Source organism: Octopus bimaculoides, chromosome 6 (genome assembly GCF_046866305.1).
Source record: "Octopus bimaculoides isolate indiv1 chromosome 6, ASM4686630v1, whole genome shotgun sequence".
Classification (NCBI taxonomy): Eukaryota; Metazoa; Mollusca; class Cephalopoda; order Octopoda; family Octopodidae; genus Octopus; species Octopus bimaculoides.
Genome location: NC_142933.1, coordinates 81,208,539 through 81,226,179, shown reverse-complemented (window position 1 = coordinate 81,226,179; position 17,641 = coordinate 81,208,539). Strand labels below are relative to the sequence as shown.

General features: G+C 35.2%; 1 long non-coding RNA gene across 1 annotated transcript in view; it reads right to left on the bottom strand.

Moving 5' to 3' along the window:
- Nucleotides 1-17,402, bottom strand: part of LOC128248124 (uncharacterized) — a 133,493-nt gene extending 116,091 nt beyond the window's left edge. The window contains exon 1 of the long non-coding RNA XR_016242337.1: nucleotides 16,669-17,402. This is a non-coding gene — a long non-coding RNA (uncharacterized LOC128248124). The remainder of the gene's footprint in view (nucleotides 1-16,668) is intronic.
- Between the last annotated feature and the right edge of the window lie 239 nt (nucleotides 17,403-17,641).

Sequence of the window (17,641 nt, the reverse complement as noted above, 5' to 3'; positions counted from 1 at the left end):
CCATGGAGTATTGGGTGACTAGAGATCTCCATCCAGAATGATCACAAACCCTGTTATGAACCTGCTTCCTGATCAGGTCCTTGTCTGAAAGATCCACTTCCATAGTTCAGGTCTTCTTGATCTCATACATTCCCCTCTAGCATTGACTCAAGAGAAACTCTTGCTGGTCTCTTCACGAGCATGTGTAACTCATAGCTGGACATCTTCTTCCATCTCACAGTCATTTATCCCATAGAATACTCAGCCTGGTCCTTTCCATGACTACTTCATTTGTTGATGTAGTCATGCTAAGAAATTCAAAGTATGGTTCTAAAGCAACATCAGAAGACATATACAGTTCTAATGATTCTGCTAGTCTTTTTACACATCTCTCAAGCACAGGTATAAGTCACTGCTAGCATGACAATAGATATATATACAAGTAGAATTTAGTGCTTTGTTTGAAGGAAGAGTTGGACTGTACAGGTTTCAGGTACTGGAAGACAATTGCAGCTTCACCAAATCTCTTCCTTTGTCAAATCTCTTTCTCTTTAGTGATGTTACAGACTAAACACATAAATGAATTAACAATTTCTAGAGTCAGTTCTCCAACCAAGCTTCTTCTTGTTGTGTCTCATCAATAATCATCATTTTCATCCTTTTACTACCGGTCTGAGAACCAACATTTGAGCTGCTGATGATGGCCATGTAGATGTGGTATTAAGGCATCCCAGGCATCAGTGAAACAAGGTCTATGAGTTTTCCAAGATTTTATTTGATGCCGTATACCAGATCCCTTATAGACCTCCACATGATGAAATCCACCAACAGAAGGGGACAGTTTGCACCCCTAGCACACCCCCATGATGATGTCTCCTCTCTCCATTCCCTGTTTGATTCTGATACAGCAATGTAAAGTGGTCACATGATGTTGATAAAGCAGTTCATTCTCCATATAGCACAATTATCTTACATGGAGATTCTTTGTGACATTGTCAAAGATACTCTTGAAGTCACTGTCACTTATTTTCTAGCAAAAGTTTAATAAATGTGTACTCTGCATAAAGTAGTGAATATTCTTTCAGTTTGATGTAAAATTGTTTTTATTATAACTTGACATAAAAACAAACAAATATATATATAATTGTTGTTAAATGCTCGAAATATGAGACTAGAAAAACAGCCAACAACTGATGAAGGGTCGTTATTTATGTTGTTTGTTTTGCTTTCCATTTGTGTCTTTCATTGTTTGAAAGAATAGTTCATGTTCCATGTACTCATGCTTCATATTTTTTGCTGTACATGTTTCGTGGCATCTTGTGCCCGCATATGCATATATATATACATATAGATGTATGTACATATACGTATGTATACATATATATATATATATATATATATATATATATATATATATATATATACATTATTATATTATTGAAGGCCACACATCCTCTTCCAAGTAAGTTTTATCTTAATAATTCTGATGTGCACTCAATACGATCTTTTTACTTCTTCATTTTTCTCTCTCTTATTCTTTTACCTCCTCTTCTCCCACTATTCTATCCTATTATTCTGTCACGCTCTCTCTCTCGCTCCATTGTAGCTGGAACAAGGAAGACGTGTTCTTGTTTGTCTCCTGTCCAAGTTTGATTTACGCATTTTCCACCACAACCTCGTTTAGACTTAGCAGCCCTTTCTATTCATTTTCACTGTCCTGTTTTTACTGTCCAATTTGTGTTACCAATTTTTGACCCACCATAAAATCCCAAATTTTACATAATTTGCTTTGCGGGAGCAACTGTTTTATCGAAAGTGTATATTGTTGTTAAATGCTCGAAATACAAGACTAGAAAAACAGCCAAGAACTGATGAAGGATTGTTCTTTATGTTGTTTGTTTTGTTTTCCATTTGTGTCTTATGTTGTTTGAAAGAATAGTTTGTGTTGTATGTACTCATGCTTCATATTTTTTTGTTGTACATGTTTCGTGACGTCCTCTGCCCATATATATATATATGTATGTATGTATATTTGTATGTATGTATATATATATGTATGTATGTATATATATATATATATATATATATATATATATATATATATATATATATATCATCATCATCATCATCGTCGTTTAACATCCGTTTTCCATGCTAGCATGGGTTGGACGATTTGACTGAGGACTGGTGAAACCAGATGGCTACACCAGGCTCCAATCTGATTTGGCAGAGTTTCTGCAGCTGGATGCCCTTCCTAACGCCAACCACTCAGAGAATATATATAGTAGAATAATAAAAAGAAAATTCTTGGTACAGTATTATATATTTGAAAAATGAGTAGAGAAGGCTTTTTGGTGGGTATTATCCCCAAGAAAGCAATCTCTACTCAATTCTTCAAATATATATATATATATATATATATATATATATATATATATGCACATGCAAACACACACACACACACACACACACAAGTATATATTTACATACACACATATACATTGGCACAGGTATGGCTGTGTTGTAAGAAGTTTGCTTCCCAACCACATATGCACACACACACACACACACACATGCTGAACTTTAGGAAAGTTTTCATTCTGGCAACAAACTTTTTTGCTTACACCTCCATAAGTATCCCTCTGCACAATGTAAATCTTCATACCCTTCTACACTACAACTAGGACAAAGTTAAATGTAATGAAGAATACCATATTAGTAATTAAGAATAATTGTTTTGTGCATCTGCTGTTGATCATTCTTTCTTCTGTTAACATTCAATACACTTGAGTAGTTAACAGCCAAGATTTGCTCACTTTAATTTATGCTAAAAATAGAATAATTGGTGGATTTCAGCACTTCATTGTCTGCAGGGCATGATGAAAGTAAAAGTATTAATCATATCAAATGTAAATGTAAGTGGTTTCCATATCGAATGTAGGTGTTTTCCATGTCAAAACCTGAAAGTGTCTTCCAACAAAATGAACAGCAATGTGGATACCGTAAAGCATACAGAGTGGTGTTACTATTGAAGTTAAATCTACCAACTATTTTGATTACATTCCTAGTTAATGTTAGCAAAACATGGCTATTAACTAACTACCAAAGTGTATTAAATGTTAATTAACAGAAGCAAATTAGAATGTTTAAGCGCAGCTACACAAAACAATTAATTTTCTTCAAAATTATGGGCTTCTGTGTAGCATTCAAATTTGTCCTCTTTATGGTGAGGTTATGAAGCTCGATAGAAACCTGCTTTATGCTAATGGATACTTATAAACTGTATCTAAATTTTCTCATAAGAAATTGTCATTGCAAACAGACATGTTCAGTGACAGAAATATGTTCTAGGAATGAGGGTTATGGAAAAGCGGGGCTTATCCCTTGGTTCCATTCTCATAACTGTTTCACATATCCAATAACAACAAGACAAAGAATGTAGCCCTTAAAACGATTTTTGTGCATTTACAGAGAATACCTAACTGTCTTACATAGGATATTTTGTAGGAAATCCCAACAAGTTATGAATACCCAAATTGTGAAGTCAGTTACATAATAACATGAAATTAGTTACCTTATAATAAGAATTCAAATAAAGTAGCCCCAAAAAGGGCTTTAATGTGTTCCCAGAGTATATAGAACTTTGGAGGAAATACCAATAAGGTATGTATACCAAAATCGTGAAGTATGTTACATAATAACAGGCCAATCAGATATGAGATAATAACAATTCAAAGTAAATAATTCTGAAAAGGGCTTCAGTGTGTTCCCAGAGAATATTACCCTCAGGGGCGCTAGTGTTGAAATAGATTTACAAAGAATGTAGAAACAGACTGGCATTTAGTGCTACAGTAGACATACAAATAAATTTGCATATAGATTTTAAAATAACGTAGATTATCAATACATTTACAATACTTACGAAAACATCAACACAGCTATCAATATGAATTACGAAAATATTCCTACATGTAAACGGCATGTGAATTGTATGAATACAGTGCAGATTGCAATGTTATTGATAGATAAATGGTGATTTCTGTCTGCTTGTGTGGCTGGTTGTTACATAGAGTACATCATTACAAAACATTAACACATCTATCAATATAACTTAAGTTGTTCCTACATGCAAACAGGGTGTGACATTTGTAATGAGAGTGCATTTGTCTAAAAGCAGAACAGTTCTTCATGCAGCACTTGTCAATTGGCTGAAGTGACATGAAAGGCATTATCATTCATGGTATATTCGTGAATAAGTGACTAACCAAAATAAGTGGATCTATTGTTTAGGAAAATACTATTTACTTGTTTAAGAGTTGTACTGGGTAACTTGCGAAAATAACTCTAACAATTCAAATACTAAGAAATAATCATACTCTACTTGATTTATACCAAATAAAATCACTGACCTCGTCTGACAATTTCTTGTAAGAAAATCCACGTAATGTAGAATGCTTGTTTATTAAATCGAGAAGTATTTATTATACATTTTCTCATTTATTAAATATAGGAAAATGAATGAGTTGTTTCCCTTGGCTAGGAAAAGGAATGAGTTATTTCCCTTGGCAGGTAATGGTTATATATGTGGATTCCTTCTAGGGGCCGTAAGCATCCAATTATAGATTTTTATTAAACTTCGAGGTGCCTATTAACAAACTAGATGCTACTTTAGTATGTTTGCAAAGTTTCAGGTCTTCGCAAGCAGAGTTTAGTGTCCAATGAAGGAGAAGTTGGCATGGGTGCCAAACTGAATCCGACAACTGGCACCCATGCCAACCTCTCCTTCATTGGACACTAAACTCTGCTTGTAAAGACCTGTTGGGGCGGACCATATTCGATGACTGGCACCTGCTCCAGTGGAGCACTAACAGCACTGTCGAGTGTGTTCATTGCCAGAGCAGCTGTCTGGCTTCCATGCTAGTGGACCATAAATAGCACCATTTGAGTGTAATCGTTACCAGCGTTGCCGGATCTATTTTAAAACGGGGGCCACATTTTTCATTAATGTTTTACGTAGTGTTTTTGGTACGGAAAGACTTTCAAACTTCGTATACTTATCTATTTTGGGTTATAGAACAGAAAAATATTTTTGTATTTGAATTTATTTCATGTAAAAAATTGTCTTATTTCGATAATTTCAACCAATCACTGACAAGTATTCAGTTGTTTACATTTACTCCTTTGGCTGATTAAGCGATGTAAAGCGTATTTAATTTCCATACCTTCGTTTTATTTGCTTTTTTCATTTTAAATTTGCTTTAACCCTAACCCTAACCCTATGGTTAGGGTTAGGGTTAGGGTTAATTGTTTCAGAATCGTTTGTTTATGTAGTCGGCACTTAATGTATATCGGCTGAATGGACGTCAGTGATTGGTTGAAATTACAGAAATACGACAACTTTAACATGGAATAAGTTATGGATTTCTTTTTTTTTTAAGAAGACTAAGAGAAAAAGATGTTTTATATGACACATTCTACCAGTGTTCCAAGTTTCAAAGTGTTTCGTTAATGAAAAATGTGGCCCCCGTTTTAAAAAGGATCCGTGTTGCCTTCTAGCACTTGTTCTGGTGGCACGTTAGAAAATCATTTGAGCGAGGTCGTTGCCAGTGCCGCTGGACTGGCTCCCGTGCAGGTGGCATATAAAAAATACCTTTTTGAGCATGGCCGTTGCCAGTACCGTGTGACTGACCCTCATGCCGCTGGCACGTAAAAGCACCCTCTACACTCTCGGAGTGGTTGGCGTTAGGAAGGGCATCCAGCTGTAGAAACTCTGCCAGGTCAGATTGGAGCCTGGTGCAGCCTTCTGGCTTGCCAGTCCTCAGTCAAATCGTCCAACCCATGCTAGCATGGAAAGCGGACGTTAAACGATGATGATGATGATGATGATGATGATGATATATATATATATATAGTGTACTGTTCTGTGATGGTAAGATCAATAAAAAAAAATACTCCATCTGGTGAGAGATAAATTTTATTTAATAAACAAAATATGTTTTTATGTGCTACTATTAGTTTCATGTGCTGGGGGCATGCCAGACAGTATTTTTATCACATCTGGTGTTCTAGAGCACAATCATCAGGCATTGTTCACATGGCAGCCATCTCCCCATGTACCCCCAGCAACCATCATCAGCTCCAAACTATGTGGTTTTAAGTTCAGTCTCAATGCACGGCATCTTAGGCAAGTGTCTTCTACAATAGCCCCAGACTGACCAAAGCCTTGTGAGTGAATTTGATAGATGGTAACTGAAAGAAGCCTATTGTATATGTATATATAGCTATGTACATGTCTATGTGCATGTGTGTGACTTTGTGTCTCTTTGTCATGTCATCACAGGATAGTTATCCTCATAAATGAGTGTCACAAGCGTACAAGCAGAATCCTTCATTTCCAGTTCGCCAGGAAAATATGTCTGGAATTATCTTGCTTGGGAAGAGATAAGTGTTGGCAACAGGAAGAGCTTCTGCCTCAAAAAATTTTGTCTGAAACATGCAAGTATGGAACAGTGGAAATTAAAGTGATGACAACGATGATGATGACGACGATACATACAGCAGATGTCTGCACATTTATTTTGGTTACCAAATTACAGTCACAAGATATTGGTTAAGTCAAGGTTATGGTAGAAGACACTTGTCCAAGTATGAAACTTGAAACCACTTAGTTGTAAAACAAACTTCTTAACAAAAAAATAAAACTTTACACACACACACACATACATTTATGTATGTACATGTTTGTGGATCTGTCTGTGTGAATATGTGAGTGTTCACTTGTAAGTTCATTTCAAATGATATTTTATTTCTTTTTCTTTTTCTACTACTACTACTACTACTACTACCATTACTACTATTACCATTACCATCACCACCGCCACCACCGGCTGCTGCAGCTGCTAGTAGTAGTAGTAGTAGTGGTAGTGGTAGTGGTAGTAGTGGTAGTGTCACTATTACTACTAGTTGTACTCATCTTATCGCACAGAGCCACGGCTTCCCAGAATCACTCACTCTCCTCATATTTCATACGAGACAATAGTTACACTATTAATAAACCTTTATCAGTAAAGGGTTAACATGTATGGGAATGAAACCTTTTCTTTCAAACTTCTTCAGCTCAGGAATCTTTATAATTTATGAAATCTTTCTTTACTACAACTGTCTAAGAAAACAAAACGACTAGATATCACAAGGGAAGAAAATTCTGTCCCCACCCCAAAATGGGGTAGCATTCGTTTTTGCTTTTGAATTCTTTCAGTCAACAATGTTTGTAGTACAAGTTGTTACTTATAAATAACAATAAAGCAACAAACAGACAGACTCATTAGCACGCCAGACAAAATGCGTAACAATATTTCATCCATCTTTACATTCTGAGTTCAAATTCTGCAACAGTTGACTTTGCCTATCACCCTTATGAGGGTCAATGGAATAAGTACCAGTTGAGCACTGGAGTCAACATAATCAACTAACCCCATCTCTCTCATCCAAATTTCACTCCTTGTGCCTCGTATAGAAGAAAAGATTTTTTCATGACAATGATAATCTGAAAAACTGAGACAGTGTTAATGAATAATATCTTTATTATATAAGAATTACTTCAGTTTTTCTTTTGGAGTGCAGGGCAGCAAGGAATGAGGGGGAGGGGTGCAATTTTTAATAAAATTTTAAGGACTTATCCATATTTTCTTTTAATGCTTGCTTTTCTTAATTTCTGTGTACTGTACACATACATCTATCTTTCATTGTCTTTTATTTTACTTGACTTATATATCTGCTCTCTGTCTCCTCTTTTAACCTTCTCCAACAAATTGTAAGCACTACATACAATAAGCTCATTATTACCCTGCACACATAACTAAAACAGGGTATTATAATCACTTGTCTTACTCTGTTTGTCTGTGTGTTTGCAAAATTACTGGAAAACAGCTGAGTGAATTTTTACCAAATTTGGCAGAAATACTCATTTGGTGAGTGACCCACAATGATGAAAATTTGGTTTGATTATCTTCAAAACTAGTGGGCAGGTGAATCAAAATGTTTTGACTGAGCAGATTTTTCACGAAAGAATTTATGTGCACACAGGGTATGCATCGTTTTGGCATGTTCTCAGCACAAGAATCTATTACTAGCACATAAAAACATGTATATGTTTATTAAATACTATTTATCATTCACCAGATGGAATACTTTCTTTGTTGATCTTACCATCACAGAACAGTACACTATATATATATATATATATATATATATATATACATATCATTTGATTCGACCCTCACCTGCGTTTGTATAGATCATGGTGCACTTATGCACATAGACATGTGCAGGTACATACATACATAAATACATAGATATGCGACTGTGTGTGTGTGTGTGTGTGTGCGTGCGCGTGTGTGTACAGTCATAGATTTGAGGTTTCGTTTATTTATGAGTTGATTTCTTAGTTTCAGTGGAATATAAATACCTAGAATGGTGATACTTACAAAAAAATGAATAAAATTTTTTTTAAATCAACCTTACAAATTTCCCGATAAGCAAGTGATCATATTATTTATATCCTACAATGAACTACAGTATGTTTGTTTCCCCAACAATCATTGAAAGACATTGAAGATACTTCTCAAATTCTATGCAATATTTTGTATAAGTATTTCATTTTGTTCATTTTCTTTTTCATAATCATGATTATTATTTGAATAATCATTTATTTAGTCAGATGCAAATTTTACTCATGTGTTTGGCATAGACATCGATCAAGTCTACTTTTAGTTGTCATCTACTTAGGCATCTAATCCTCTTTTAGTCAACCACTTACAAAGCTTAATTCAGTTCAATTAAAAAGCTTGGGTAAGCAACACATTGTAAGCCATACTATAATTTGCAAAAAAATTATCTGCATGCAGGGTATGCATCGCCCACCAATGCAGTTTTTTCATTATTTTTAAGATGCCATCATTTATTTATATGTAATTTTTCTTTATATTGTGAATGGGAATTTTGAATTATTTTTATATTGTTTTCTCTTCCTTACAAAATTGTTTTTTAGTTAAATGATACATTGATGAGATACATTGATGAAATACAATTTCAAAGACCCCAATTAGACATTGGAAGAGGAGGATAAAATTTTTTTTAGAAAAACCAACATTTCTTTTTTACTGACTTAAAACCAAATTCATATTTGGTGAAATTCAATTTGAGTTTTACTCAGAATTTCATAGTTTTTAAAATTTTTTTACTGGTCCGATTATCTATCCCAATGTTATGAACTGAGAAAAATTTTGAATTGAAAAATATTTTGAATTGAAAATAACTGTAAAAGAAAACAAAACTTCAGTAAGTAAAAAAAGACTGTAAAATAAACTTCAATATAAATCTCACCACAGAATCTTTATATTTTTTTATTCATTTTTTTTTGTTTTGTTTTTTTAGGCTCACAATCAAATGAAATGCTGCCCTGTGTGCTGAACAGTGCAGGAGGACCTAAAGCTACATAATCAAGCGATATGACATCAGTGAACCAGTTGTAATTGCTCTGAATTCTTTGCAGCCAGATATAGTTCAGAGGCCTTAGAAGCCAGCTGCATAATGCAGATAATAAAATAACTGATGTTTTGAAGTTTGTACTGTTGCAGTAAAACGATCTTATCATTTTTGACTGTGGTGATGACGTTTTAGTAACACAAAAAGGTCTATAACTTGATACATATAAGCTCAAATTTAATACAAGGTTCCTAAGATCATTTCATTAAGCTAATATGTTTATCTGTCCTCTAAAAAAAGAAATACAAAATTTTCCTTTCACACTGATTGTCTGAACCATCAATTACTTTCCTAATGTAAGTTCTTTATATTGTTGATAGAGGCAGTGGTGGTGGTGATGGCAATACAATAGGCTTCTTTCAGTTTCCATCTCCCAAATCCATTCATGAGGCTTTGATTAGCTGAGGGCTATAGTAGAAGACGCTTGCCCAAAGGTGAAAATAATATTGTTTCTATATTGTTTGTGAAGGCAATGGCCTAATGGTTAGAGTTTTGGGATAATGAATGTTAGGGTGTGGATTCAATTCTCAACCAGGTGATACACTGTGTCCTTGAGCAAAACACTTTATTTTTAATTGCTCATCCACTTGAAAATAAGTACCAGTCTAAACGTCTTGAAAAGCTGAATAAACTCCAGCCTCATGGGGCCTCAAGTCTGAGGTCCATGTTTCTATGTTCTATTTCCTTTTTTATTTTACCATTCTAACATCGCTTAAAATTCAGGCATAGGTGTAGGTGTTGTAAAAGGTGCAGGCATGACTGTGAGGTTTAGAGGTTTGCTTCCTAAACTTCATGGTTCTGGGTTCAGTCCTACAGCATGGGGTCTTCTACTATTGACCCAGACTGACCAAAGCCATGTGAGTGGACTTAGTAGACAGAAACTGGAAAATGCCTGACATATAGGTGTGCATGCACGTGCGTGCATACGTGTATGTGTGTGTGTGTGTGTGTCTGTTTCTGTGTGTGCGCACGTGTGTGTGTGTATGTGTGTGTGTGTGTGTGTGTGTGTGTGTGTGTGTGTGTGTATGTGTGTGTGAGTTGGTATTTCTTTGTCTTGACACTGTGTAATAGTTGTAAATGAGTGTCACTGTCATACAAGCAGTGTCCTTCGTTTCCAATCTTCCATAAAAACATATAACTCTGGGGAAATATCATCTTACTTGGAAACAGGTGAGGGTTGGCAACAGGAAGAGTAACCAGTGGTAGAAAATCTGCAACAAATTTTATCTAGAACATGCAAACATGGAAAAGTAGTTGTTAAAATGATGATGGTGATGATGATGATGATGATGATAATGATGATGATGATGACAATGATGATGACAACAACTATGATTACGTGAATTTATTTTTCCTTTTACTTGTTCCAGTCATTACACTGTGGCTATGCTGGAGCGCCACCTTGAAGAATTTAGTCAAACAGAATGACCCTAATCCTTGTTCTTAAATCTGGTACTTATTCTATTGATTCTGTTCTTATTTTACCAATCCACTAAGTTATAGGGTTGTAAACAAACCAACATTGGTTTTCAAATAGTAGTGGCAGACAAACACAATGACTACACACACACGCACACACACTTACTTAATCACTAACTCATAAATATGTACCGTAAGGTATATGAAGATTATATATATAGCGTTACTCCAGAATTATATATTTAGCTTAACTCTCATTCATCTTATATAGATTATGTTCATAGAGATTCTTATTCAGAATTAATTAAAAACTAAATACATCTAACAACCAAATATTCAAAATAAATATAAGAACACATGTGGATGACATCAGATCTAATAATGAAATGTAACTACTTCTAAAATTACAGTAGTTTATTTGCCCCTTATGTTTTTTTTTCCCCCTAAATAGTGATTTTCATCTGAAAATTTATATAAGCGCTGGCATGACTATGTGGTTAAGAAGCTCACTTTGCAACCAGGCCCATAGCATGCCTTATTGGGCAAATGCTTTCTACTAGAGTCCCAAACCAATCAATGCCTTATGAGTGAATTTGGTTGACAGAAACTGTGTAGAAATCCATCATATATGGAGATATATACACACTGGATATTGCAGATAAATTGAAACAATTTTTACAATGCATAAAACTGGTCATAGATACTAAAATAAAGGTAGTAGACAGACATAATTTTAATGTAATATTTATTACAAAAACATTTATCACTCAATATGGCCGCTTTTTGGGCCATTACTGCCTCCATATGAGAACGAAATATTTTGCAGCTGCCGCAACCCCCACCCTTTTAGATTTTGTGTGTTGCATGCACAATGCAGGTCTTCAAACTGCTTGAAATATGATCCATAAAAAGTAATCAAGAAGGTTGAGATCTGAGCTATTACTGGGCCAGGTGTTGGCCATCACGAAAAATAGCACTTTCTCACCATGGAAGACCTGTATTACTTTTGACCCATGGCATGATGCAGAACCCTGGATAAGTACCACATTGTTCAAGCCTAAACTTCTGCTCCATCCAAGGTAACAGAGTTCTTCAGAATGTCCATATACTCCTTTGTGCTGATCTTCAAGCCAGACTCAATGAAGTGGGGATCCATGACACTTCCATCACTCACCACAACTCCAAATACCATCACAGGGACAGGATTCTTAGTCTCAAACACACTGGGGTCATCAGAAGGGTTGTATGCAATCACTCAAGAATTTCTGCATTTCACTTCAGCAGCCACAGTGAACTTCTTCTCATCCACAAACACAAGAGGTCTTCTTGCACCTTGACGCTTGATGAATGACAGAAGCTTTGGCTCTGATTGCTTTGGCCTTGACTATTAGGAGGCGATGGCATCGTCAAACATAGCTAGTCATGCCAAAGTTCCTGCTCACAGCTGTGGACCTCGTGGAAAGGGACACATTGTATTTCTATGCAAGAGTTGTCATGGATGTGGATGAGTTGGCTTCAGTTGAGTATTTGAGGCCAACGACAAACTTTGGATTGTACTTGGAATCACTTTAAGTCTTGTGTTCTTTTCTATCAATCTTTTTCTCTTCTTTGAACTGTTTATACATACAATAAACTATTGCTTTTGAAAATTTTATCAACTTAACAATTCTATTGGCAGTGTGCCCAGCACATGCCAAAACAACAATGGTGGAACGATTCCGTTGTTCCATGATTTTTTGTTGTTGAATCAGTTCGCTACTTACCTGAAAAATAAAGAGGTGGATTAGGTTTTCAAGAAAGCAAGAATTTGTCAAAAAAATGAAATGTTAAACCCACTAGGTCAACTGCTTAAAATTGATCTCAATTTATCTGCAAGACCCTGTGTGTGTGTGTGTCTTTGTCCCTCCACTGCTTGGAAACTGATGTTGTTCTGTTTATGTCCCCAGTAATTTCATGGTTATGCAAAAGAGCTTAATAGAATAAGTACGATTTTTTTTTTTTTCAAATTAAGTATTGGGTTTGATTTGGTCAACTAAACCCTCAAGATGGTGTCTTAAGGTTGCTTCAGTCTAATGACAGAGAAGTAGATGATAAAAGATAGTAAGCTTTAAATATATTGACTCCAAATTTTGGCACAAGGCAAGCAATTTAGGGTGTTGAGGTAAGTCAATTGCATCAACTCCAGTAATCAACTTGTATTTATTTTATCATTCTTGAAAAGATAAAAGACAAATCGACCTTGGCAGGATTTGAACTCAGAATGCAAAGATGGACAAAATGCCACCAAGCATTTTTTCCAGCATGTTAATGATTCTTTTCTACTCTAGGCACAAGGGAGGGAGCCAGTCGATTAGATCGACCCCAATACTCAACTGGTACTTAATTTATCGATCCCGAAAGGATGAAAGGTAAAGTCGACCCCAGCAGAATTTGAAGTCAGAACGTAAAGACTGGCATACTAACGATTCTGCAACCTTGCTCCCCTAGTAAGTATTAAATATATTGAACAAACCTCAAAAGTATTCTAGCTTTGACCATTCCATCAATTTGTAAATCTAAGACTACAATACCCAATGTGATCTTCCAAATTATTAAAAAAAAATTTTTTTATAACTGAATTATACTAACTTAATGTAGGAAACATAAAATCTACAATTAATTAAGTCTATACCTGTATTAAGCTGTATAACACCGCAAACCCAAACTATAAGGGAGACAACTCTAAGCAAAAAATTAAAATGACACATCCGAGTAAATTAAAATTGGAAACATTAAAATTAATTAGATTTAGAAATAGAATGAATATTTTGCATTAGCAATTGCTTTTTTAACTAAATTTTTATGCTTGTGCTTGAATGATAACGTACATCAACTATGTCAGCAAATATAAGGAAATTTTTGCTTCAATGGAAAAGAAATGATGTTTGAAGTTGTCTCCCTTGTTTGTGGTAAATAGGCAAGGGACGTAACTCTAAACTACTAAATCACCATGTGTACAGCGTATAATTAGAACTAAAATGGGTTATACATTTACTCTTAATTCATTCCGCCAGATTCAAACGTAAATATGTTAATCCTTATCGTTTTTCGTCGATAGAGGACAACTTCTCCTTTCGGAGATGCTCCTAACTCACTTGATTTATTAGTAAATCGAGTAAATCATGTGCACATATTCTCTATTGACGTGATGCAACCTCGATTAGCATATACTCATTCGCATCTGCCAGAACGAATCAAAACTGAATATATGTTATCGTGATCAAAATAATATTAATAATTAAGTTAATAGCTTCTTAACAATATGAGTATTTTGGATTATATTTTTGATGATGACTTCACTAAATACCTTAACACTAGTATGAGTATGGTCGCTTAATATATAAGCTAAGTCCTGAAAGAGCCAACAGCCAAAGCACCAAATTGCTGATCATGATAAACAGTCATCGATGGTCAGAACATGTAGCAAAAGTGGAAGAGTCAAGATTCTCACTCCAAGGCTTATTCAGAGAGCTCACTTCAATGGAAAGACCACGGGGTTGTCCTCTTTGAAGATACAAGGACGAACTCAAAGCAACACTAAAAGCCACTGGAATTGAGCCTAAATTGTAGCGGTGGGCCATCACCATCAGAAGCAAAAACTTTGAAGTCACCAGAAGAGAAAAGGAAGAAATTAAACAAGAGGAGAGAAAGGCTCAACAAAAATCAACCTTGACTTACACCATCATTGCCATGCAGTCAATGCTGTAGACTTTTCTATGCAAGAATTAGCCTACAGAATTATCAGTGCAATCACCATAAAGGAAACGTTCATATAAGAAGAAATTAAATTCTCGGATATGAGATAAAGCCACCAACAACAACGACAAATATTGATTTACTGCATAGGTACAAGACTATAGATTTGCAGAGCGGAAGCTGTTAATTGTATCATCGTCAGTATTTGACTGATAGATATTTTATTGATCCCAGCAAGTTGAAAATAAAAATCAACCTTGACAAGAATTGGACGAAGAATGTAACACGATGTAATTAAATATAGGTTTCAAATATTGGCACAAGACCAGCAATTTCGGGAAGTGGGTAAAATATATATTACTAATGTTTTCTTGAAATAAGAATGTTGTATCCAGCTTGAATAAATTGGTTTTAAATTTTGGCATGAGGTCAGCAATTTCAGGAGAAAAGCTAAGTCGATTAAACTGACCCCACATGCATCATCGTCATCATCATCGTCGTCGTTTAACGTCCGCTTTCCATGCTGGATTGGACGATTTGACTGAGGACTGGCAAGTCAGAAGGCTGCACCAGGCTCCAATCTGATCTGGTAAGGTTTCTACAGCCGGATGCCCTTCCTAGCGCCAAACACTGAGAGTTTAGTGGGTGCTTTTTACGTGCCACTGGCACGAGGGCCAGTCAAGCGGTACTGGTATTGACCACGCTTATTTTATCAACCTCAAAAGGATGAAAGGCAAAGTTGACTCCAGCTGCATTTGAACCCAAAACATAAAGTCAGACGAAAGGCCACTAAGAATTTGACCCAGCATGCTAACGATTCTGCCAACTCGCTGCCTGGATCTAGTTCAAAACGGGGGCACCAGTTTTCATTTATGTTTTATGTAGTGTTTTTGGTACCGAAAGACTTTCAAACTTCGTATACTTATCTATTTTGTGTTATAGAACAGAAAAAAAATTTTGTATTCGAATTTATTTCATGTAAAAAATTGTCTTATTTCGATAATTTCTACTAATCACTGACGTCTATTCAGTTGAAAACAGTTAGCGCTGTAACGGTGTATATCGTATTAATCCCCTAACCCTAACTAGACTGTTAACCCTAACCCTAACCCTAACTCTAGAATCCGAACTCTAAAATTGTTACGCACATAGATACGCACAGCGTAATTCATTATATAAACAATATATGCGTATAAATTACGATTAAACCGGATGAAATATGTCACAGGGAATAACATTTTTATGACCGCCCAGCAGTAACTCTATTCAGCTGAATAGACGTCAGTGATTGGTTGAAATTACAGAAATACGACAACTTTAACATGGAATAACTTGCGAATTCCTTTTTTTTTTTTGTTAAGAAGACTAAGAGTAAAAGATGTTTTATATGACACATTCTACCAGTGTCCCAAGTTTCAAAGTGTTTCGTTAGTGTTTCGTTAAGAAAATACTGGTGCCCCCGTTTTAAAATAGATCCCGCTGCCTTATCCTGTTTGAATATATTAAGAACTATAATCAAAGTAAAGAATAACAGAATAGCTCTAACAGATTTTGTTGAGACTGAGAGATTTATATTTATCAATGATTCATTTATAATTAACATTATTGATATGAAATGTTATAAATAAGATTGTAAATTCACCTTTAGGAACGAAATTTTTAAAAATAGTTATATTTATGATTTCCTTTCAATCAGTTTAATCACCAGAATAAAAATTCCCCACAAATGGTTTCAATACAGTTTTAGCAGAAAAAATTGGAAGAAATAGATGAAAGTTCTCCGGTAATTTTATTTCATGTAAATAAATGTTTATGTTAATTTAAAAGTTTGCCAGCAAAATCTTATAAAATGACAATGTTCTAAAAGATGTACATGTTATAATGTATATATGAAAATAACAAAGTATAACATTTTATAGGTAATCTTCCAGTTTCGAGAGGTAAAAGAAATAAATAAAAATATTCAAGGGAAATAACTGAACGACTTACCAGTATTATCCGTACTACTTTTTCTCTAAAACAGCATGCGACGGAATTTTAACAGGCAAAAAAGAATCTAAAACAGCATGCGACGGAATTTTTTTTTTATAAAAGTTTAAAATGTTTTTTTTTCTTTTTACAAACAGCATGCGACTTTTTTCTCCAATCTACCACGCTAGTGTGACTAAGAGAGCACTCATCTACAATATGTTTTTGCATTATTTCCTTGCACCAGCAGTAAATAAGCAACACCAGATTGAAGAGTGGAATATGGCTCCTTTCAAAACATGAACTGTAGCGGACAGATTTCTTTTTTTTACACTGTTTACAGTACCATTCTTTTCCATCTATTCTGTCACCACGTGTAATAAGTCCGCATGTACTAGACAGTCGTCGCAGGTAAACTTATTTCTAATAAGTCGACGACGCGCACACCATTCCAGCATTCTGTATCTTGAGCTACTGCTTAAATCACCGATTTTTCATTTTTCCTCTATTAATTCACGAGTGAGGATTTCGTTTTCAGCAACAATAAGATGTTGTGCAGCCGGTCTTCCACGAGGCATTTTCGATTTCTCATAAGAAACTATGATATTCAATCACGTGTGTGATTTATATATAAACAGTTAACGTCAATCAAATCACGTGATTTATTTATAAACAAAGTAGTACGGATAATACTGGTAAGACGTTCAGTTATTTCCCTTGTATTTTATTTACTTTTTTAACCTCTCGAAACTGGAAGATTACCCATTTTATATTCACATGCATCATCATCATCATCTGCTTTCCATATTGGCATGGGTTGGACGGTTTGACTGAGAACTGGCAAGCCAGAGGGCTGCACCAAGCTCCAATCTGATCTGGCAAGGTTTCTACAGCTGGATGCCCTTCCTAGCGCCAACCACTTTGAGAGTTTAGTGGGTGCTTTTTACGTGCCACCGGCACGGGAGCCAGTCAGGCTGCACTGACAACGACAATG